Raw genomic sequence first — 22,872 nt, 5'->3', positions numbered from 1 at the left:
GAGTTGCAGCAACTATAGGGGGATAAAGTTAATGAGCCATACAATGAAGCTATGGGAAAGAGTATGGGAAAGAGTGGAAGCTAGGTTAAGGAAGGTAGTGGAAATTTGTGAGCAGCAGTATGGCTTCATGCCCAGAAAGAGCACAACAAATGCAATTTTTGCTCTGAGAATGTTGATGGAGAAGTATAGTATATACTGTATGAGGAAGTCAGGAGTAGCAGAGAAGTATGTCAGAGTGGTGCAGGACATGTATTAGAGGAGAAGGACAGTGGTGAGGTGTGCTGTAGGTCAGACAGAGGAGTTCAAAGTGGAGGTGGGACTGCATCAGGGATCGGCTCTGAGCCCCTTCCTGTTTGCCATGGTGATGGACCAGTTGTCAGAGGAGGTCAGACAGGAGTCTCCTTGGACAATGATGTTTGCAGATGACATTGTGATCTGTAGTGAGAGCAGGGAGCAGGTGGAGGAAAACCTGGAGAGGTGGAGGTTTGCGCTGGAGAGAAGAGGAATGAAAGTCAGTCATAGTAAGACTGAGTACATGTGTGTGAATGAAAGAGAGGGAAGTGGAACAGTAAGATTACAAGGTGAAGAGGTGAAGAAGGTACAGGAGTTTAAGTACTTGGGGTCAACAGTCCAGAGTAATGGAGAGTGTGGGAAAGAGGTAAAGAAGCGAGTGCAGGCAGGTTGGAATGGGTGGAGAAAGATGTTGGGAGTTCTGTGTTATAGAAAAATTGTACAAGACAGTGGTGAGGCCGGCCATGCTCTATGGTTTAGAGGCAGTGTCACTGAGGAAGAGACAGGAGTCAGAGCTGCAGGTAGCAGAGCTGAAGATGTTGAGGTGCTCAAAGATGTTGAGGGGACAAAGTTAGGGAGGCCAGATTAAGATGGTTTGGACATGTTCAGAGGAGGGAGAGTGACTATATTGGTAGGAGAATGTTGGACATGGAGCTGCCAGGAAGGAGGCAAAGAGGAAGGCCAAAGAAGAGGTATATGGATGTAATAAATGAGGATAATGTGGGTGCAAGTGTTGAGGATGCAGAAGATAGGGATAGGTGGAGAGAGATGATTCGCTGTGGTGATCCCTGAAGGGAAAAGCCCGAAGAAGAAGAAGAATTGGAGTAGTCAGAGGCATATATAATGCCTCACAATGGCTGACAGAGGAGAAGAAATCGATTTGGTCGCAGACCATGCATGTTTAAATAGTATTGTTATGTACAGGATAACATTTTTTTTCAAATTTCTATAGTACAATGATGCCAGGTGGATAACAGTGAGGTAAAATAAATGTCCACAGATATTACAGTGCATCAGTGTGATCAGCTGTTCAGTACTGAGATGCAGTTGGTGATAATGCACTCAATGATACAGCGGTAAAAGTACACAAGAATTTTGGAGCAGAGGTGGGCCTGTTTCAGTCTCCTCAGAAAATAAAGGCACTGTTGTGCCTTTTTTACCAGGATGGAGGCATTCATGGACCAGGCAGGGTCCTCTGAGATGTAGACCCCGAGGAACTTAAAGCTGGATACACACTCAACAGCAGCTCCATTGATGTGAATGGGAGCATGAATGTGATTCCCAGCATGTGTGAATTCCACAATGACCTCCTTTGTTTTCCTGGTGTTGAGTTCCAGTTTGTTGTCCCCTCACCAAGGCACAAGGTGCTGGATCTCATCATTACCTCTGATCAGGCCTATCACAGTAGTGCCAAGCATTCCTACATTGCTGTTTTGGATTTATTGTGTATGACCTTGCCTGTTTTTTGGATTATCATCTTTGTTTTACTCCTTCGGTTTTGGTTTAATGATTGTGTGTTGTTTTCCGGTTTTCTGACTCTTGATACACTTCCTGACTACATTTTCTGCCTGCCATTTTTGTTAATAAATGCTTATGGATCCTACACAGTCTTTACAGCAGACTTCACCTCCCGAGGATCCAGCGGAATTAAGAGCCATCATAGTGTGTCAAGGTGCCATTATCTGGGCATATAGACCAAGTTGAAGTCCAAAGACCAAGTTGTGGCACTAAAAGCTACTATCCAACAACCGCAGCAGGCGCTACTAGCCACGCCGGCTCCTCCCGACGCACCAGCCCGACGCAGTGAGTCACCTTGCATGGTGCTTCCTTGAAAAGTTTGATCATTGTTGCCGTTTCCTGCAGCAATGCAATAATTTTATATATTTGATATATTGCCCTGAGAGGCCATCCACATCAAGAATGTTTTCTCCATTCCAATGCTGATAGATACCAAAGCGGCCGTCAACCTCATTGACAGTCAACTCGTTGAGGACCTACATCTGCCCACTGTTCCATGCACCCCTCCGCTACGTGTGATGGTCGTGAATGACCAACCCATCGGGAGGGATTACCTTACACATCAGACCAAGCACTTCACGATACAAATTGGATTATTTCACCATGAGCATCTGGCCTTCTACTTCATCTCCTCTCCTGCCAACCCTATCATATTGGGATTCCCATATCCCCAAATTTCATGGAAAGTCAGGGCATTAGAATGCTGATCTCCTCACTGCATGAACACCAACTGCAGTATCTGGTGGATTGGGAGGGGTACAGCCCAGAGGAATACTCCTGGGTCGATGCAGCTGACATCCTTGACCCTTCCCTTACAGAGGAGTTTCACCTCTCTCACCCTAACAAACCTGCTCCATATAATTGGGGATGCCTACCCTGTAGAACACCAAGAGGTGTTCTTAGAGGGGGGCTCTGTCACATCTCGTTCCTGATCCTAAAGACCAGAGGGCACTCACGTTATTAAAATTTTATTCACACACAAAACATTTTTGACTTTATAAAATGATTCTCTCAAGTCTTGCTGATTAGCCCCTATTAAACAATAAAGAAAGTAAGACATCTTTTTTATATACATAGTTTATAGTTTGGAGTCCAGGTGGACTCCAATCAAGTTGTAGAAATCCGAGGACATTGTTTGCCTTGACCAGGGACATACAGGGTGATCTGCTTTTGTTTTAGTTGGCTTGTTACGAGTGATGGGGCTATATGTTTCATAGGCCATAGTGTGCCCAAACCACATCTCAATTCTAAAGGAGCTTGGGGTTTGTGTGACTGTTGTGTGTGTGTTTGTTCACGTGCATATTCCTTTATTGATAACCATAATTGTGTTTGTAGTGTTATTGAATATTTTTAAGTGCTTACACTTGGAGCAAACTATAACAGTGCATTTAATTGGAGTCTGCTTATGTTTGAAGATCAATGATGATTGGAGATGAATCATTTATGTGAATTTTGTTCATTCCTTAAAGTGATTTTCTATTGGTGACACTGTAAAATCATGAACATATAATTCCTAAGAAAAAAAAACTACCCAACAACCAGATTGTAATTTCTACATGCATTAGGTATGTACATTTGTTTACAGACATTTTACTTTAATTCCATTTATTCTTATGTTATTATAAATTTAGTTTGTATAAATGAATCTTATGGTTAACTGCTTTCCACTTACTGCACTGGTTGATGATGGTTTATTCTAGTTGAATTAGTTAGATTCAAATACACTCAAACTTCTAGAAGGGGTATACACACTGATCTGAGGTCAGTTATTTCATTTAGGAAGCAGGTAAGGGCAATACTCAGAGTCAGGAGATTAAACTGTTAGAACTCGGTACTCTGCTACGTAACGGTAGGGCAAGGTAGGGTTAGGTTAAAAACCTTGGAAATATAGCTTAAGATACTTAAAGTGCTTTTATGACATAAAACCTGAGGGTAAGGGCACTGTTATAATAAAGGTGCTCCCTGGAGGTTGGTTCAACAGTTGTAGAGATCTATAATACCATCTAGTGGATCCTGAACATATCCCATTTTGAACAAGTAATATTATTAAACAATGATTTAAGTTAAATGATTGATAATATCATCTCAGATAATACGTCTTTGCAATTCCTCTGCTTCATAACACCAGTACTATCTGCACTTGGGAATTGTTTTATTATATAACATACTGGTAACATTAAAATTGAACAGTTGTTAATTTTCTTTATTAAAATGACAATAATTTGACATAGGTTATGAATAAAAAATACAATAAAGCATGCATAGTATGTGCTCATATCACACATGTATCAGAGCTTGTATCAGAGAGCCGTATCAGTGAGAATGATCGTTAATTTAAAAAATGCACTTTATTTAGTTGAGCACTGAGACACGCTTTGCCACAAATATGAAAGGAAAAGTAATTAATCCAAGTTTAAAATTCACTAAATGTCACCAGATGATGTGACAGACCAATATGCAGATTTATTAAAAGTCAGGAACATGTACATTTTACAACATACCCACCCCCAAATGACACTACAAATCATCTGAAAACTTCATAGATTAAATAGAATATTCATTGATTCATCACCATCATATGCTCATCATACTATGATACATGTAGAAGGAAGATTTCTTTGAAGAAACACAGAATAGAATTTTATCAGAATAGAATATGAAAGATTATCATTTATAATCTTATAATTTTTCGAGTGAAAGAAATTATGGCACTACAAATCCACTATTTACAAAATATTCTTTACTATACTTATATATGAGAGAAGCATCACATAAACCCATAAGTCCAGAAATAAAACAGTGTGTAAATGTCGACATTGTTTAAAATGAAAAACAAACAAGTGCATGGGTGGGAAAATGATCAGTGACTGGTTACTGAAAATTGACAAAAGGGAGGAGGAGGTGGAAGAAGAAGAAGAAGAAGAAGAAGAAGAAGAAGAAGAAGAACAAGATAGGGAAGAGGAGGAGGAAGAAGAGGGGGGAAAGATGGTGGAAGAAGAAGCAATATGGGAAGAATAAAAAGGGGAAGAAAAAATAAGAAAGAGAAGAAAAAGAACAGGACGAGGAGGGAGAACAATAAGGGGAAGGGGAAGATGATGAAGAGGAAGAAGATGAAGAGAAGGAAGAGGAGGAGGAAGAAGAAGGGCAGAGGAGGCATAAGAAGAAAATGAAATAGGGGAGGAAGAATAAAAAGAAGTGAAAAATAGAAGGGGAAGAGGAGGAGGAAGAAGAAGAGGAGGGGGAGGAGGAAGAAGAAGAAGAAGAAGAAGAAGCAAAAGGGGAAGCGTAGTCAGTAGAGACGTCTTCCTTAATCTGTGGAACTGCATCATTAGACCTGGTGGCATTGGAGTCAAAACTCAGCGTTGCGTAATTCAGACCTTCATCAAGTTCCTCAGTCGAGAGACGTCTGGGTAACTGATCTGTGGAGTAGATGTTCTGACCAGAGGGGATTTTGGGTAATTGAGCAGTGGAATAAACAGACTCACAGGAATGACTTTGTATAATGAAGAATAATACACAAAATTATAATGAGAGACTCAGTTTTCATTTTTATGTTCAGGAGAGGAAAATGCCTAAATTTTTACTAAAGTAACTGCTATATTAGAGTAGAGTGTAGCGACTGTAAGCAAATCCAAGACAGAAATGTGACAAAAGACCAGCTGAATTCACCTATCAGACCCACTCACACTGTTATAAAAGGCATGACCTGTATGTTGCCAGGTTTTTGCATCTTGGTTGCATTCACTTTGGCTTTAAAGAAGTTAAAGCTACAGGTTTGCAGTAATGAGCTTTCAAATTGAAAAACTGGCACCAATTTATCAGGATTACAGGAATAGTGGCTTAATAAATACATTTAACATAGAGTAGATGTCCCAGTAGATTCTGTCTGCAGATAACAGACCACAAAAGGCACATTACTGATTTATTATATGCTCCAGTGTCCCCAGCAGTTTGTAAATTGACTCATCTTTAACACACAATACACTAGAGCCTATAAGGAATGGCTGAAGTGTACAGTTTATTTTCAGCTGAGGACATATACAATATTCTCATATAGTGGTTTAAATGATATCCTCAGATTCTCAGTGTTATTTAACACTTTTTGACTATAATATACAATCAAAGTATAAATCTGTGTCCCCAGAAGAGGACTGGTTTCCTTTAGAGTCTGGTTCCTTTCTTAAGCCATCTTTTGAAATAGGTAGATATTATTACTGTTATGATTTTAATTTGGGGTTTTATGATGGCCCAAAATCCTGTAGTGAATTTTATTAATCTGTAATGAGTATGGATCTGTTATCTCTTCTGGGTTCATCTGGAACAGAATCACTGTGTCACTGCTCCTCCTGCTGAACATGTAACATACACATACACACACACACATACACACATACACACACACACACATACACACCCACACACATTCACAAGAAGCTATTGTAAGCAACCAAACCACCCATCAGCATATTCGGGAACTTTTGCAAAACAGTAACCTGAGCTCAGGACAGAACACCAGAAACCAGAAATGTGATGCAGCAACTCTTCCTGCTTCACCAGCGTTATGAAACATTTATGTTAAACATTTGTTGTGAACATCATGTTCTGTGTGTGTTTGGGTACCTTTAATCATATGTCTCTTTTGTAGAAACAAGGTAGGTATTATGATTCAAATCAGAAGCAGCAGCAGAATTACAGACACAGTGATCACAGTGGAAGCTGGAAATCCTGGAAAGAAACAGTCACTTTAATCTACATGCTGATCGTTCATAAGGAATCAGATTCATAAAAATCATGTAGTTAGACTATGTGCATCTGAGAAGCATCACCTGCTGCAGAAGAAGGTTGAGTAAGGTCAGATGATGATGATGATGATGATGATGATGATTGTGAGGATGGTGGTGGTGGTTGTGATTGTGATGATGCCAATGATGATGGTGATGATGATGATGATGATTGTGAGGATGGTGGTGGTGATTGTGATGATGATGGTGGTGATGATGATTGTGAGGATGGTGGTGGTGATTGTGATGATGATGGTGATGATGATTGTGAGGATGGTGGTGGTGATTGTGATGATGATGATGGCAATAATGATGATGGTGGTGGAGTTGGTTGTGATGATGATGATGGCAATAATGATGATGGTGGTGGAGTTGGTTGTGATGAAAACTGAATTGGATTTGAGTCTGAAAAGTCAGATTAGATTATTAAAAGACATTAAGTGAGAGAATTTACTATTTGACTGATCACAGATGCAACACAATACTTTATTGTAAGCTGGAAATCCTGGAAAGAAACAGTCACTTTAACCTACATGCTGATTGTTCATAAGGAATCAGATTCATCAAAATCATGTAGTTAGACTATGTGTATCTGTGCAGAATCACCTGCTGCAGGAGAAGGTTGAGTAAGGTCAGATGATGATGATGATGGTGGTGGTGGTCTTGATTGTGATGTTGCCGATGATGATGATTGTGAGGTTGGTGGTGGTGGTGATTGTGATGATGTTGATGATGATGATGATGGTGGTGGTGATTGTGATGATGGTAGTGATGATAGTAATGGTGATGGCGGTGATGATGATGATGGCAATAATGATGATGGTGGTGGAGTTGGTTGTGATGAAAACTGAATTGGTTTTGAGTCTGAAAAGTCAGGTTAGATTATTAAAAGACATTAAGTGAGATAATTTACTATTTGACTGATAGCAGAAGAGATGCAACACAGTACTTTACATTATAAAGTTTGCCTCTGTAGAACTACAGAAATAAGGATCATATAAACTTAAAGAGCAGACAACAGACTTAGAGCCTAATAATAATTTATTACATATTATTTAATGTGAAAGGATAGAAGTGAAATTATATACCAGGGGTCGGCAACCTTAAACATTCAAAGAGCCATTTGGACCCATTTCCCACAGAAAAGAAAACACCGGAAGCCACAAAACCCTTATCTAAAATAGTACTGGTCCTGACTGACTCACCTGAGTTAAATGATCCGATTCTGCATATTAACTCATGATTCATGAGCACGAGGTCTAAATTACTAAAAACCCAATTCTTATTTATCCTATGGCTACCGGGCTTTTATTATTATTATTATTATTATTATTATTATTATTATTATTATTATTATTATTTATTTACTTTTTATTATTAAACAATACAGAACATTATATATTATACATTAATATTAATGCAGTTATTAAACATAGCAGAGAAAAAAAAACAGTATAAGAAATTGATGAGAAGATGGCTGCTACCGTGCTCATCGACTGATTCAGCTGACTCTCAGTGGACTCACGGAGTTGGGTTATAGACTGATTCAGCTGATTCTCAGCGGACTCATGGAGTCGGGTTATAGACTGATTCAGCTGATTCTCAGCGGATTCATGGAGTCAGGTTATAGACTGATTCAGCTGATTCTCACGGGACTCGCGGAGTCAGGTTATAGACTGATTCAGCTGATTCTCAGCGGACTCGCGGAGTCAGGTTATAGACTGATTCAGCTGATTCTCAGCGGACTCGCGGAGTCAGGTTATAGACTGATTCAGCTGATTCTCAGCGGACTCGCGGAGTCGGGTTATAGACTGATTCAGCTGATTCTCAGCGGACTCGCGGAGTCGGGTTATAGACTGAGAATCTTATGTTTAGTCTCAGTGAGTGAGCTGACATTCTTAAATGCCAATTTACACGCAAAGCACTTTATGTATATAGTTATACTTTTTGCACATTTTGCATTTTTGTTGCATGGTTGTTTTATTCCTTATTTAATATATTTATTTTTATTCCATTTGGATACTTTAACATTTAACATATTTAATTTTTTGGTTAACATTACTGATTTGCACATTTTTATTTTTTATATTTGTGTTAAAGTTTGTGTGTGTGTGTGTGTGTGTGTGGCACTTTAAAATAAATTTTTGTTGCACTGGTATCGTAAGTCTTGATTCTTTTTAATTTACATGGGGAAATGTTTATCGTCCCTGTCAGTGGCAGAACAAGCGCACATCGCGCCCTGGGGCAAACATTTGGTTGGTTACCCATCATGCAATAGTTAAAGATTTTCTAAAAACTTGCAACTACAATTACATACACGCCATAACATAACAGTATATAACTATACTCATTAAATTATTAACCACTATTTCCCACCATGATTAGAGTTTGTATAGGAAACAATACAATTATAGGAGGGCTATAAAAGAATCACTTTTCAAAAGGAACTAACTCAAAAGGAATCACTGATTCGATTCATTTCAGTGAGTGACTTTAAAAAGAATCGCTGCAGTGATCTAAAAGGAAGATAACACTGCATATATTATTTTTTACCTTTATGCAATGAATAAAAACAGCTATAGTGTGTTGTATTTATGAAATCAATGAACTGCTACATAGAAAACGATATGTTAAAAAAAAAACATGCTGGGTTGAAGGTTACTTTCAAATAAAATGCTCAATTTCTATTTGAGTCCTCCTCGTATTTATGAAATAAAAAGCCAAACTTATATTATCCACCTGCAGCAAACCAAAAATGCTGCCTGCTTCTGTGCGTCTGCTTCTGAACCTTCCGCAGTTCCGAAACGGATTTTTTCTCTCATCTCCATCCGGATATTTTTCAGCAAAGGCTGTTTGTTTATTCTGGAAATGTCTTGCAACATTTGACTTTTTGTAGTTTGCCAATTTCTCATCACATATTAAGCATACTGGTAAACCAGTCTCATCAGCAGTGAAAGCAAATGAATCTGCCCATGTAGCACTTTTGGATTTACTTGGACTCTTGGACTCATTCATGGTTGGCCTACCGGGGGTTGAAAAGCGGGTGTGGCACATCGGAGGTTGTGACCCATTTTGAGCGACAAAAAATTAAACACCTTTTATTTTAATGTTGTTATGATCACCATAATCTACAAATTTAGACTTACATTTAACTAACTAACTAACTAACAAAAATAAAATAAATTTCAATTAAGTACTCATTATTTATTTTCCAAAGCTACAGAGAGCCGCAGCAGAGGGATGAAAGAGCCACATAGGGGCAGAAATGGTCATGCTTTTATTTGACATTTTGGTTTGAATTGATAGAAATTTGATTAATTGGTTCTTTCAGCCAGTCAAGAGGAAAAAAAGTCCTGATCTCACTATTTGAAAGATATTGTGAATGAAAATGTAGAGTAAAATATCTTAAAACAATACTTAAGGACTGTAATGAAGTATGATTACTCAATACTTTGTATTTTCAATGTCTGCTAATGATACAAGAGAGATAAGCAGAAGGCAGTCGCGAGAGACTCACCTTCCTTTACCAAATTTCTATCAGTTCCACATGTGTCCATGTCTACTAGAGTTAACTCTCTGATCATCACCCTGATTTGGTGCCATCAAATAGTGAGAATCTTCCTGAATTTAACAATTTGTTTTAGTTTCTCTTTTTATTTTGTCAACACAACTTGCCTATGAACCCTTTTTGGGTTCCTCAATAAACTGAATCCCCTATTTTGGAGTTTGATTATATCATACTCACAGGTTGTACTGACTTCTCCTGTAGATACAGGTACTTCACTGGAGGCTCCTGCATCTAACAAAACACCAAATATCCATCTGAGCAAAACCTTCCTTCATGTAACACTGCTGCTGATAGTGAGGATTATTTTAAACTGCATTTCTTTACCTGAGATCAGACAGAGGGTGACGATGAGTAGGATCTTCATCCTGAGTTCACTCTCACAGATCTCCACACCAACTGCACTTCAGAAAGATACTAAAGCTCTGGTTCTGTTACACGCTGTTACTGTCTCTGTCCTGCTCTGTGAATGTATTGTGTCTTAATTTGCATTTTCAAAATATACTGTTGCGGTGTTACTTCCCTTTAGCTTTTATTACAAAGACATGTATAGGAAGTTTGTGTGTGAAATATTTATGTAAATGTAATGAAATGTAATGTAATGCAAATGCTTTCTGACACAAAGATGAGCCTCTGGTCAATTACTGTGTGTAAACAACATATAAAGGTGTTTGAGTGTTTAATATTATTATTGTGTATGTGAGCATCTTTCTCCATGTGAGTTATTTTTGCTCTCAGTGCTCCAGTATTAACTTTACTGATGATATTTATTACTCCATTTCAGTGTGAACTGCTCTACTGGAAGAAGGCCTCTACTGCCTTCTAGAGCACACATGAAGAAAAATAAGGTTTAATCTGAACACAGAATTCACCATGGAGGAATAAAAATGTTAATAATGAGTGTTGGTGGGCTTTGTTTTAAGAGTTTTTTGTGTTGACACCAGAGTTCATTCAAGCGCTTTATTTAGATTAGATTAGATTAGATTAGATTAGATTAGATTAGATTAGATTAGATTAGAAACTTTATTGTCATTGTGCAGAGTACATGTACAGAGCCAATGAAATGCAGTTAGCATCCAACCAGAAGTGCATAAGTGGCATATTTTACAAAAAATTATAATAAAAATATACAGCTATGGGGGTGATATGTACAGGAGAATGGATGTCTTATGTACAGCTGTTGTAGGAATTATAAATAGGTATAAGCTAGGCTAAGCTGACTCGTCGTTCTTGCTGATGAGACCCACCACAGTCGTGTCATCTGCGAACTTGACGATGTGGTTGGAGCTGTGCATCGCTGCACATTCATGAGTCAGCAAAGTGAACAGCAGTGGACTGAGCACACAGCCCTGGGGAGCTCCAGTGTGCAGTGTGCCAAAAATATCTATATTCAAATGTATATAGTGCATAACCTTTTCAGTTTCCTGGAAATACAGATACAGTACACATACAGTAAGGTTTATGTGCGTATTATTTGTCATGCAAGATTTTAGCATATCTGTAGAGATCCAAGAAGGGATTAAAAAGCAGTCTATTTACAATGTAAATCATATACCAATTCAAACTATGATCAACAATCAATTAAATAGCTTTATCTTTTCCTCATAATCAAACAGAAAATGTTTGGATGGCAAATTGTAACAGGCCCTTTATTGGTTTTAGTTTTACATGCTCAAATTCACAGTAACATTTTTTTTGTCTGAAATAATTAAAAAATATATAATTTTATATATTTTACATAAAGTACATAAGCAGAGAACAGCCACTTTACTATCAGCCATTTACCATGATCACAAGACAGTGGTCACATACATTCCCAACTCTCCCCTGTACACTTTTTGGTGCTGCTGGAGGAGCAACATGTTGTGAATATCTGGTGGAAAAGAGGAAAAAAGGCCCAAATGTAATGATCTTAATAAACCATATTATAAAAAACATGTCAAAGTGAATGTATGACCTATTTTAATCTACTTACGCTGCACTAGGTGATGATGCCAATTTGCTGAACAAAATGATGGTGATCTGGAAAGTACATTAAATATAACAAATATAGTCATTATGTTCATGCAAATCTGAACACACAAAACTCTCTGTAACATATTGCAGCATAATAGCAAAATAAAATAAATAAAAAAATAACCTTCTATAAATATTCCTAAATAAGCATCAGCATCTTCTCACAAGATCAAGCAGTTAACATACCTTCAGTACTGAGTCATGGATGGTTATGAAGAAAATCACATTTTGGGGTGTTAAAAAGGCTTGTCAGCAATTAACACACAGAGATCATATACGCACAATATTACTGAAGAAAATTGCAGTCATGTCTGTCTTATACAAAAACGTATTTCTGCAGCATTTGATTAATTATATATTATGGCATGTCCTTTAGGAATATAATGAATGAGAATATTGATTGAATAACTTGAGAATATTTATTTATTTAATATTTATTCATTTTCTAAGGACCGTTTCAACCACAAAGCAATTAACGTTAGTTAACATTATTTTAGTTTAAAACAAGCACGAGCCGACGATTTACCCGAACTTTACACATGAATAGGGAGGCAAAATCATCACAAAGTCAACGGTTAGCCTAACAGTTAAGTTACTAACCTAGCGTTACGTAGCACGCACTTCAAGTATGGATGGGTTTGAAGCCATGACATGAGACTGAAACAACATAACGTCAGAAGCTAACGGTAAGCAGAAAACAGGTCTGCAGCAGTAATTAGCTGAGAGGATAGTCCATTTCAAGTCAAGTGACGAGGTTAAGCAGGAGAGCTCAAGCAAATACACTTACCGCGAAAGTCAGTATCTCCATTAAAAGTGCACCCAGTCATCCGCATGACCCACGAAGCTCAGCCATCATCCAATTGATACTATCCTTTCGAGTTTCGAGCCCAAACACTCCCCTGACGTCACCCAAGGTGAGGGTTGCTAGATATGGTCACATTACTGAAGTAAACTTAACTTAGTCTTAAAGAACGGTGTATGACATGCAGTAATTAAGTTAATCTTACTTGTTGTTTTCATATAGACATTACACGTATTTATAATGATACAAAATTACATACAAATATAAAGTATCACATTAAAATTAAGACATTACACTGAAGTAAAATTCAAAACACTATAATTTAATGTAAACTTTACTCATGTAATAAATATAATATATACTGGGCCAAAAAGTCATTTTTTTCAGTGTACGTCATCATAAACCGGACCTCCCCTTCATTGTAGAAGTAGACGCTTCTAGTGTTGGAATAGGTGCGGTCTTATCACAACGTCAAGGTGACCATGGCAAGCTTCACCCCTGTGCTTACTATTCTAGGAAGCTGACCACAGCTGAGGCCAATTGCGAGGTGGGTAACAGAGAACTATTGTCTATAAAGGCTGCCTTGGAGGAATGAAGACACTGGTTCGGTGGGCCTGGTTTTGTACGTGATTTCAGTTTTCTGTTACGTATCACCCTAGCTCCAAAAGCGGCAAAGCAGATGCCCTGTCCAGATGCCATGAAACACTGAACACTCAAGCTCAGCCAGAACCCATCCTCTATGGACTCCCCGAGGATATTGTGTCTGATCAGGGTCCCCAGTTTACCTTGTGAGTATGGAGGGCTTTCTGCAGTCGACTGGGGATCAATGTAAGTCTGAGCTCGGGCTATCACCCTCAATCTAATGGACAGGCAGAACGGCACAACCAAGAGATCGGGAGGTTTCTCAGGCAGCCAAGAACAACATCGTTGGAGTGAGTTCCTCCATCGGATATACACCATTATTTCCTTGGTCTGGGGATCCCTCTGATGTCCCAGCTGTAGATGAGTGGGCACAGCATAGTCAGGAGGTATGGTAGAGAGCACATGTTCGGCTACAAAGGGCAGTAAGGAGGCAGCGTATCCAGGCCAGTCAACACCAACATCATCCCCCTTACCAGGTGGGACAAAAAGTCTGGGTGTCGACCTGGAACCTGAGACTCCGACTTCTGTGCAGCAAGCTCAGCCCCAGGTTCCTAGGCCCCTTCAGGATAATTTGTCAAATCATCATAATTTGTCCTCTATCATCTGCAGCTCCCCTCCTCTTATCACATCTCTCCCACTTTCCATGTCTCACTTCTTAAGCCAGCTCCTGAACCCCGCTCTGACAGACCTACTAACAATGAACCTCCTACTCCTTTGGACATAGATGGGGCCCCACCTACCAAGTGCGTTCCTTATTGTATTCCCTTAGTAGTAGAAACTGACTGCAGTATCTGGTGGATTGGGAGGGGTATGGCCCAGAGGAACGCTCCTGGGTCAATGCAGCCGACATCCTTGGCCCTTCCCTTACAGAGGAGTTTCACCTCTCTCACCCTAACAAACCTGCTCCACATCCTCAATACACCCACGCCATAGAACACCTGGAGGTGTTCATAGAGGGCTCTGTCACGTCTTGTCCTAATCCTGAACACCAGAGTGAGCTCACATTATTTAAATTTTATTCACACACAAAGCATTAATGGTGGACATTTTTGACTTTATAAAATAATTCTCTTATTGATCTTGCTGATCAGCCCCTATTAAACAATAAAGAAAGTAAGACATCTTTTTTATATACAGTACATAGTTTAATAGCCTACTATTCTTTTTGGCAGAATTTATCATTATAATCAACTGAACTATTTCCTGGTGAAAACATTATCCCTCATTTTATGACTAGTCTTCCAGTTCCTGCCACTGGAAAACATTCTCACAGCATGATGCCACCACCAGCACGCTTCACTGTAGGGATGGTGTTGGCCAGGTGATGAGCGGTGCCTGGTTTCCTCCCGACATGACGCTTGCCATTCAGGCCAAAGAGTTCAATCTTTGTTGCATCAGACCAGAGAATTTTGTTTCCCATGGTCTAAGAGTCCTTCAGGTGCCTTTTGGCAAACTCCACGTGTCGTGTGCCTTTTACTGAGGAGTGGCTTCCGTCTGGCCACTCTAGCATACAGGCCTGATTGGTGGAGTGCTGCAGAGATGGTTGTTCTTCTGGAAGGTTCTCCTCTCTCCACAGAGAAACGCTGGAGATCATTCAGATTGACCAGTGGGTTCTTGGTCACCTCCCCGACTAAGGCCCTTTCCCCCAGTTGCTCAGTTTGGCTGGGAGGCCCTCTCTAGGAAGAGTCTTGGTGGTTCCAAACTCCTTCTTTTTACGAATGATGAAGGACACTGTGCTCACTGGGACCTTCAATGCTGCAGAAATTTTTCTATACCCTTCCCCAGATGTGTGCCTCCAGACAATCCTGTCTCAGAGGTCTACACACAATTCCTTGAACTTCATGGCTTAATTTGTGCTCTGACATGCACTGTTAACTGAGAGAACTTATATAGACACGTGTGTGCCTTTCCAAATCATGTCCTATCAACTGAATTCACCACAGGTGGACTCCAATCAAGTTGTAGAAATATCTCAAGGATGATCAGTGGAAATAAGATGCACCTGAGCTCAATTTTTAAGTGTCATTGCAAAGGCTGTGAATACTATGTATGTGATTTTTTTTTTAATACATTTGCATTACGATATCAAATTAACTTCTTTCATATTGTCATTATGGGCTATTGTTTATAGAATTTTGAGGAAAATAATGAATTGAATCCATTTTGGAATAAGTGGAAAAAGTGAAGCGCTGTGAATACTTTTCAGATGCACTGTATATGTGTCTTAAATGGAACATTATGAGTGTAGCCCAGATAGGGATATTAATGAAGTTCTTTGAGATTCAAGATTCAAAGAACTTTATTGATCCCAGGGGGAAATTCCTTTGCCATGTTACAGTTGCTATAATAAAAATAAAAATATAAGAGAGAAAGAAAGAAATATATACACTGATATATAAACTGTAAAATAGAATAAATACATACAAATACTGTACAAATAATAGTGTAGAGCTGTAATGTTGCACACAATGACTGTAAATTGGTGATAATTTTAATAGGTGATAATGGTAGTTGTATTGTACATGATAGAAAATGGTGAAATTGTAATGTGCATGAAAGGCCTATAATTACTATAGCACCCATTATTATTTATTGCACATGAAATTTCACATGAAATTTCAGAAGAAGAAGAAGAAGAAGAAGAAGAAGAAGAAGAAGAAGAAGAAGAAGAAAAATATGAATATAAAAGGGAAGAGGAGGAGGAAGAAGAAGAAGAGAAGGAGGAAGAAGAAGAAGAAGAAGAAGAAGAAGAAGAAGAAGAAGAAGAAGAAGAAAGGAAAGAGGAGGAGGAGAAGGAGGAATAATAATAATAAGAAGAAGAAGAAGAAGGAGAAGAAGAAGAATATGAAAGGGTATGAAAGGGAAGAAGAAAAAGAAGGAGAAGAAGAAGAAGAAGAAGAAGAAAAATAATAAGAAGAAAGGAAAGACCAGGAGGAAGAAGAAGAAGAAGAAGAAGAAGAAGAAGAAGAAGAAGTAAAATAAAAAAGGGGAGATGAGGCAGAAGAAGAAAACAAAATTAAAGGGGGGGGGTAAAAAGAAGGGGAAAAAAGAAGAAGGGGAAGAGGAGGAGGAAGACAAAGAGGAGGGGGAAGAGGAGGAGGAGTAGGAGGGGGGAAAAGAAGAAGAGGAGGGGGAGGAGGAGGAAGAAGAAGAAGAAGCAAAAGGGGAAGACTGATGCCCTAATGACATTAAACTAAACAGGTGAAGTAACATGACGTACTGAAGCGTAGTCAGTAGAGACGTCTTCCTTAATCTGTGGAACTGCATCATTAGACCTGGTGGCATTGGAGTGAAAACTCAGTGTTGCGTAATTCAGACCTTCATCAAGTTCCTCAGTCGAGAGACGTCTGGGTAACTGAACTGTGGAGTAGATGTTCTGACCAGAGGGGATTGTGGGTAATTGAGCATTGGAGTAAACCGTAGATGTTCCAGCATCTGGGGCAGAAGGACATTTGTTGTCTTTAATCTCTGCATATTCAACAATATCAAGAGGAACCTGAGAGCAAAAAAGAACATTTATATTGTTCACTTTTTTTAATGAAAATATGTTTTGGTACTGAACACATACACACACACACACACACACACACATACAATTACCTCTTGGTTGTTTCCTGATCCTTGGACAGAACACTTGCCAAGAGAAGCTGAAAAAAAGTCATTAGTTATTATTGCTGTTATTTTTAGTTTTGGATTCATGGTGAATCTCTGAACTTTCTACCGTTGCTGTAAAAGTTATAAAAGTACTTCTGAATAATACAGTTTACTGTAAAATGGAGAAGTATTTTATGACTTAGGGGGTTAAGTGGTCTACAAACATGGCCACCATGGACTACATTCCCCAGAACACACCCTAGATAAGAACAGGTTCCATTTTGAGTCTTGTTCCTTTCTCATGTCATGTCCAATCATTACCTGCTGAAATAAGATATTATTGTTGTTATGATGAAGTTTTGAATTTTTTATGGCCCAAAGTCCTGTAGTGTATTAATTAATCTGTGGTGTGTGTGGATCTGTTATCTCTTCTGGGTTCATCTGGAACAGAATCACTGTGTCACTGCTCCTCCTGCTGAACAATTGCTGCTGAATAATTGTTTAAATGGTATGAGGTTAACAGTGAGCACACACACACACACACACACACACACGTTCACTAAGAGCTATTGTTAGCATCAGCATGTTTGGGAACTTTTGCAAAACACTAACCTGAGCTCAGAACTGAACACCAGAATAATGGTGCAGCCACTGCGTCACCAGCGTTATGAATCAGTCATTCCAAACGTGTTAAACATTTGTTGTGAAAATCATGATCTGTGTGTGTTTGGGTACCTTTAATCATGTGTCGCTTTTGAAGAGTCAAAATGAAGATTATGATTCCAATCAGAAGCAGCAGCAGAATTACAGACACAGTGATCACAGTGGAAGCTGGAAATCCTGGAATAGAAACAGTCACTTTAATCTACATGCTGATCTTTCATAAGGAATCAGATTCATCAAAATCATCTGTGCAGAATCACCTGGAGGAGAAGATGAAGTAAGGTAAGATGATGATGATGATGATGATGATGATAAGGGTGGTGGTGATGATTGCAATGATAGTGGTGATGATGATGATGATGATGATGGTGGTGATTGTGGTGGTGATGATGATGATGATGATGATGTTGGTGGTGATTGTGGTGGTGATGATTGCGATGATAGTGGTGATGATGATGATGATGATGATAATGTTGGTGGTGATTGTGGTGGTGATGATTGCGATGATAGTGGTGATGATGATGATGATGATGATGATGGTGGTGATTGTGGTGGTGATGATGATGATGATGATGATGATGATGTTGGTAGTGATTGTGGTGGTGATGATTGCGATGATAGTGGTGATGATGTTGGTGGTGATTGTGGTGATGATGATGATGATGATGATGTTGTTGATGAAGATGATGATGGTTGTGGTGGTGGGGACTGTGGTGATGATGATGATGATGATGATGATGGTGACTTTGGTGTTGATTCTGCTGTTGATGATGATGATGATAATAGCAGTGGTGGTGGTGATTGTGCTGTTGATAAAGATGGTGATAATGATGACGATGGTGGTGGTGGTGGTGGTGGAGATTGTGTTGTTAATGATGATGATGATAGCAGTGGTGGTGGTGGTGGTGATGATAATGATGATGATGATGGTGACTTTGGTGTTGATTGTGATGATGATGATGATGGTGACTTTGGTGATGATGATGATGTTGTTGATAGTGCTGGTTTTAATTTTATTGTTTTCTGATTTGAGTCTAAAAAAATGTAGTTAGATTATTAAAAGACATTAAGAGATAGGATCTAATATTTGACAGATAGCAGTACAGATGCAACACAGTATAGTATACAGATGACTTGTGTAGATCTACAGAAATACTGACTGCTTTTTATACATCTGAGAAATCATGAAGGATCATTTGACTGTGAGGAGCAGACAACAGACTTATAAAATAACATATTATTTAATGTGAACTTACAGAAGCCAGAAATCTAGCAGATAATATCAGCTAGATCACTTCAGTTCCATAAGGTAACAGACTTCCTAAAAATAACTGCTCATATTATTGTTCTATTCACTTATTTTTATTTATTTCTATTTAACTGCCAATAATATCACAAGCTAGACTTTGTTATTCTTGGTAGAAAGAAAACAAAAACAGAAATAAAAATAAAGCTTGCGAACATTGTAATGGCTTGTAAACCCCTTTTAAAGAGAAATGGTGAATAAACTGAAAAAAATACATGGAAGTAAATGAGGGTTAACAGGAAGCAACTGAGTTCAACAGAGAGATACAGAAATGGTCATGGATTTATATGACATTTTAAATATAATTTGGAAATAAAGATAAATAAAATAAATATGATTAATTGGTTCTCTCAACCAGTCAAAAGAAAAAAAAACTTATATCTTGATCTCTTGATAGTTGTAAGATATTCTTTATGAAAAAGTAGAGTAAAAATATCCTAAAACAAGGACTGTAATGAAGTATGAATACTCAATACTTTGTATAATCAATGTCTGCTAAGGATACCAGAAGATGAAAGGTTTTTTTTATTTTGTTTTATTTTTTGAAGATAAGCAGAAGTCAGTGGCGAGAGACTCACCATCCTATACCAAATTTCTATCAGTTCCACACTTCTCAGTGTCCTGTACAATGAACTTTCTGATCTTCACCCTGAGCTGATTTGGTGGTATCAAAAAGTGAGAATCCCTGAGCAAAACCTTCCTTCATGTAACACTGCTGCTGATAGTAAGTATTATTTTGAAGTGCACTTCTTTACCTGAGATCAGACAGAGGGTGAAGATGAGGAGGAACTGTGAGTTCACTCTCACAGATCTCCACACCAACTCCACTTCAGAAAGATATTAAAGCTGCTGTTCTGTTACTCTCTCTGTACTGCCCTGTAAATGTGTCGTGTCTTCATTTGCATTTTTAAAAGACATTGCTTGCATTATTACTTCCCTTTTGCTTTTATTAGAAAGCGATATAGAGGAAGTGTGTGTATGAAATATTTACATTAAAAAGGAATGCAAATGCTTTTTGACACAGTGCTCACAGTGCTCTAGTATTATCTTTACTGATGATATTTATTACTTTATGTCAGTGTGAACTGCCAGGAGGCCTTTACTGTCCTTTAGACCACACATGAAGAAAAATAAGGTTTAATCTGAACACAGAATTCACCATAGAGGAATAAAAATGTTAATAATGAGAGAGGGGGAGTTTGTCTGCATTGTGGACGATAGTGGTGCTGTTTTGGGTAAACACCTCCACATAATCACATACTCTGAAGATCTGAGATCAACTTCCTGCACACCAACTTCCCTGTCTGTCTGTCTGTGAACACAAAGGGTGTAATACAATGACACTTTCTGTCTCTGTAACTGTATCTCTGCAAAGCACTTCTGTATCTCATTGTAGATTAGGGCATATGCTAATCGCTGTAAATACAGAGTGCTGATATAATATTACATTGTGTCAAGTTTAAGCTTGAACATTGTTCATATAAATTTACATCTAAATTAAAGGTATTAAATCCTTAAAAAGGGTTTTCTTTTGAGGGAACTTCACACTGTCATTGTGTGTTGGTGTGCTTTGTTTTATCTAATTCTGTTTGTTAAGAGTTTTTTGTGTTGACACCAGAGCTCATTTAACAGAAAAGAGCTCATGAACATCAGGGTAACAGTCCCTACAGAATTATTTCCCACCATCATCGACACATTTGTGAATTTACTGGACATCCTGGTCAAACGTTCTCTCGCCTGTGCACATGCAGTAAAATGCTTTATTTATTACCCTCCAGCCTTGACTGTGTGACACGCTGGACACACTTCAGCTACTGGTGGGTAAAAACAAAGACCTTCTTCATCTTTTGTCTTGTGCTTCAAGGAAGTGTGGCAACACGATCATTCCTCAGCACCTGATCGAGAAGCTGAGTCTGCTGGGCATCAACACCTCTCTCTGCAACTGGAACCTGGATTTCCTGACTGGAAGACCTCAGTAAGTCTGGATCAGGAGCAGCATCTCCAGCACCACCACACTGAACACTGGAGCTCCTCAGGGCTGTGTGCTCAGTCCACTGCTGTTCACTCTGCTGACTCATGACTGTGCAGCAATGCACAACTCCAATCACATCATCAAGTTTGCAGATGACACAACCATGGTGGGTCTCATCAGCAAGAACGACGAGTCAGTGTATAGAGAGGAGGTGCAGCGGCTAACAGCCTGGTGTAAAGCCAACAACCTGTCTCTAAACGTGGAGAAAACGAAAGAGATGGTTGTTGACTTCAGGAGAGCACAGAGTGACCATTCTCAACTTAACATCGACCGGTCCAGCTCCATCACCAAGAAAGCCCAGCAGCATCTCTACTTCCTGCGAAGGCTGAGGAAGGCTCATCTTCCACCTCCCATCCTGACCATCTTCTACAGAGGGACTATCGAGAGCATCCTGAGCAGTTGCATCACTGCCTGGTTTGGGAATTGCACTGCAAGACCCTTCAGCGTATAGTGAGGACAGCTGAGATGATTATCGGAGTCTCTCTTCCCTCTGTTAAGGACATTTACTCCACACGCTGCATCCGCAAACCAAACAGTATTGTGGATGACCCCACACACCCCTCACACATACTCTTCACCCTTCTGCCATCCAGAAAAAGGTACCGAAGTATTAGGACCCGCACAACCAGACTTTTGAACAGCTTCTTCCCTCAGGCAATCAGATATCTCAACAGAGAACTGAACTGAGCTGGACACAGACACACACATACAAAATTGATCTTGTATACATGCACATGTCACTTTAAATATTTGTATCTGTTCACTTTAAATATTTAAATACACATATCACTGTCACTGTCAAACACTGTCTTTTGGCACATAACCGGCGTTATGTGTCTTGTCTGCACTGTCTTGTCATCCTGTGCACTTATGTTGTATGTTTAGTTTAAAAGTATACACCTTGTAGTATAGTTTAGCTCTATGTTTGTCCGCATCACCTGTACATTGTTTTTGTTCTGTGTAGCACCTGTGGTCTAGGAGGAACATTTTTTTATTTCACTGTGTACTGCATAAGCTATATATGTGTCATGGTGCCTACAGCCCCGAACCGCCACAGGGAGCCCTCGCCCGAGTATTGACTGTGTGCAAGCGGTTTCCGGTTTTAGGGCTTTTAAGCAGTGTGCTTCAGTCAGTCCAACGCAAAGCATCGTTTCCTAGTGTCTCGAGCCAAGCCTTGATTATATTGCCTGCATTGTTCTTCTGTGTATGATCTGTGCCTGTTTACCTGGTTTAGCGTTTTTGGATTTCGTCTTTGTTCTGGTTATCTCTCTATCGTGTTTGCTTTTCTGGTTTTTAACCTTTTTGCTTTCCACTGTGTTTACGATTTTCTGCCTGCTGGATATAATAAACTGCCGTATATGGATTCTAATCCTTCCACGTCCGGTGAGTCCTTACAATATGGTTGAAATGACAATAAAGCTTCTTTGACTTTGACTTTGACTTGACCGTCTTGAGTAAGATGATTTTGGAAGCAGGAATGCCGGGCAGTTTATCCGCCAAATCTTTGCACACCAGTGATCTCTCTCTCCTCGGCCTGTTTTAGGACAAAAAGAAAAAAAAAGAAAAAGAGTTGAGTTCTCTAAGGTTACTTATCTGTCATGATTACCTGAGAAGGGAACAAGATACTGTGTTGCTTTGTCCTTTAGACAGTTAGGATTCTGT

The 22,872-nt window shown here is 39.0% G+C and overlaps 2 long non-coding RNA genes across 3 annotated transcripts; both read right to left on the bottom strand.

Annotated features, from left to right (window-relative positions):
- Positions 1-4,042: 4,042 nt before the first annotated feature.
- On the bottom strand, positions 4,043-7,356 carry LOC131361967 (uncharacterized). 2 transcript variants are annotated; one of them, XR_009206115.1, is made up of 4 exons: positions 7,197-7,356; positions 6,636-6,995; positions 6,430-6,534; positions 4,043-5,244 (listed from the first exon to the last, which is right to left on the bottom strand). It is a non-coding gene; the product is annotated as an uncharacterized LOC131361967 (long non-coding RNA). The 2 variants fall into 2 exon arrangements; XR_009206114.1 differs by having other exon boundaries at positions 4,043-6,534.
- Positions 7,357-7,408: 52 nt separating this feature from the next.
- LOC131361968 (uncharacterized) lies at positions 7,409-10,618 on the bottom strand. Its single transcript, XR_009206116.1, has 3 exons — positions 10,483-10,618; positions 10,336-10,389; positions 7,409-7,454 (listed from the first exon to the last, which is right to left on the bottom strand). It is a non-coding gene; the product is annotated as an uncharacterized LOC131361968 (long non-coding RNA).
- Positions 10,619-22,872: the final 12,254 nt, after the last annotated feature.

This window comes from Hemibagrus wyckioides, linkage group LG11 (genome assembly GCF_019097595.1).
Source record: "Hemibagrus wyckioides isolate EC202008001 linkage group LG11, SWU_Hwy_1.0, whole genome shotgun sequence".
Taxonomy (NCBI): domain Eukaryota; kingdom Metazoa; phylum Chordata; class Actinopteri; order Siluriformes; family Bagridae; genus Hemibagrus; species Hemibagrus wyckioides.
This window is presented reverse-complemented; position numbering and strand designations above follow the sequence as displayed.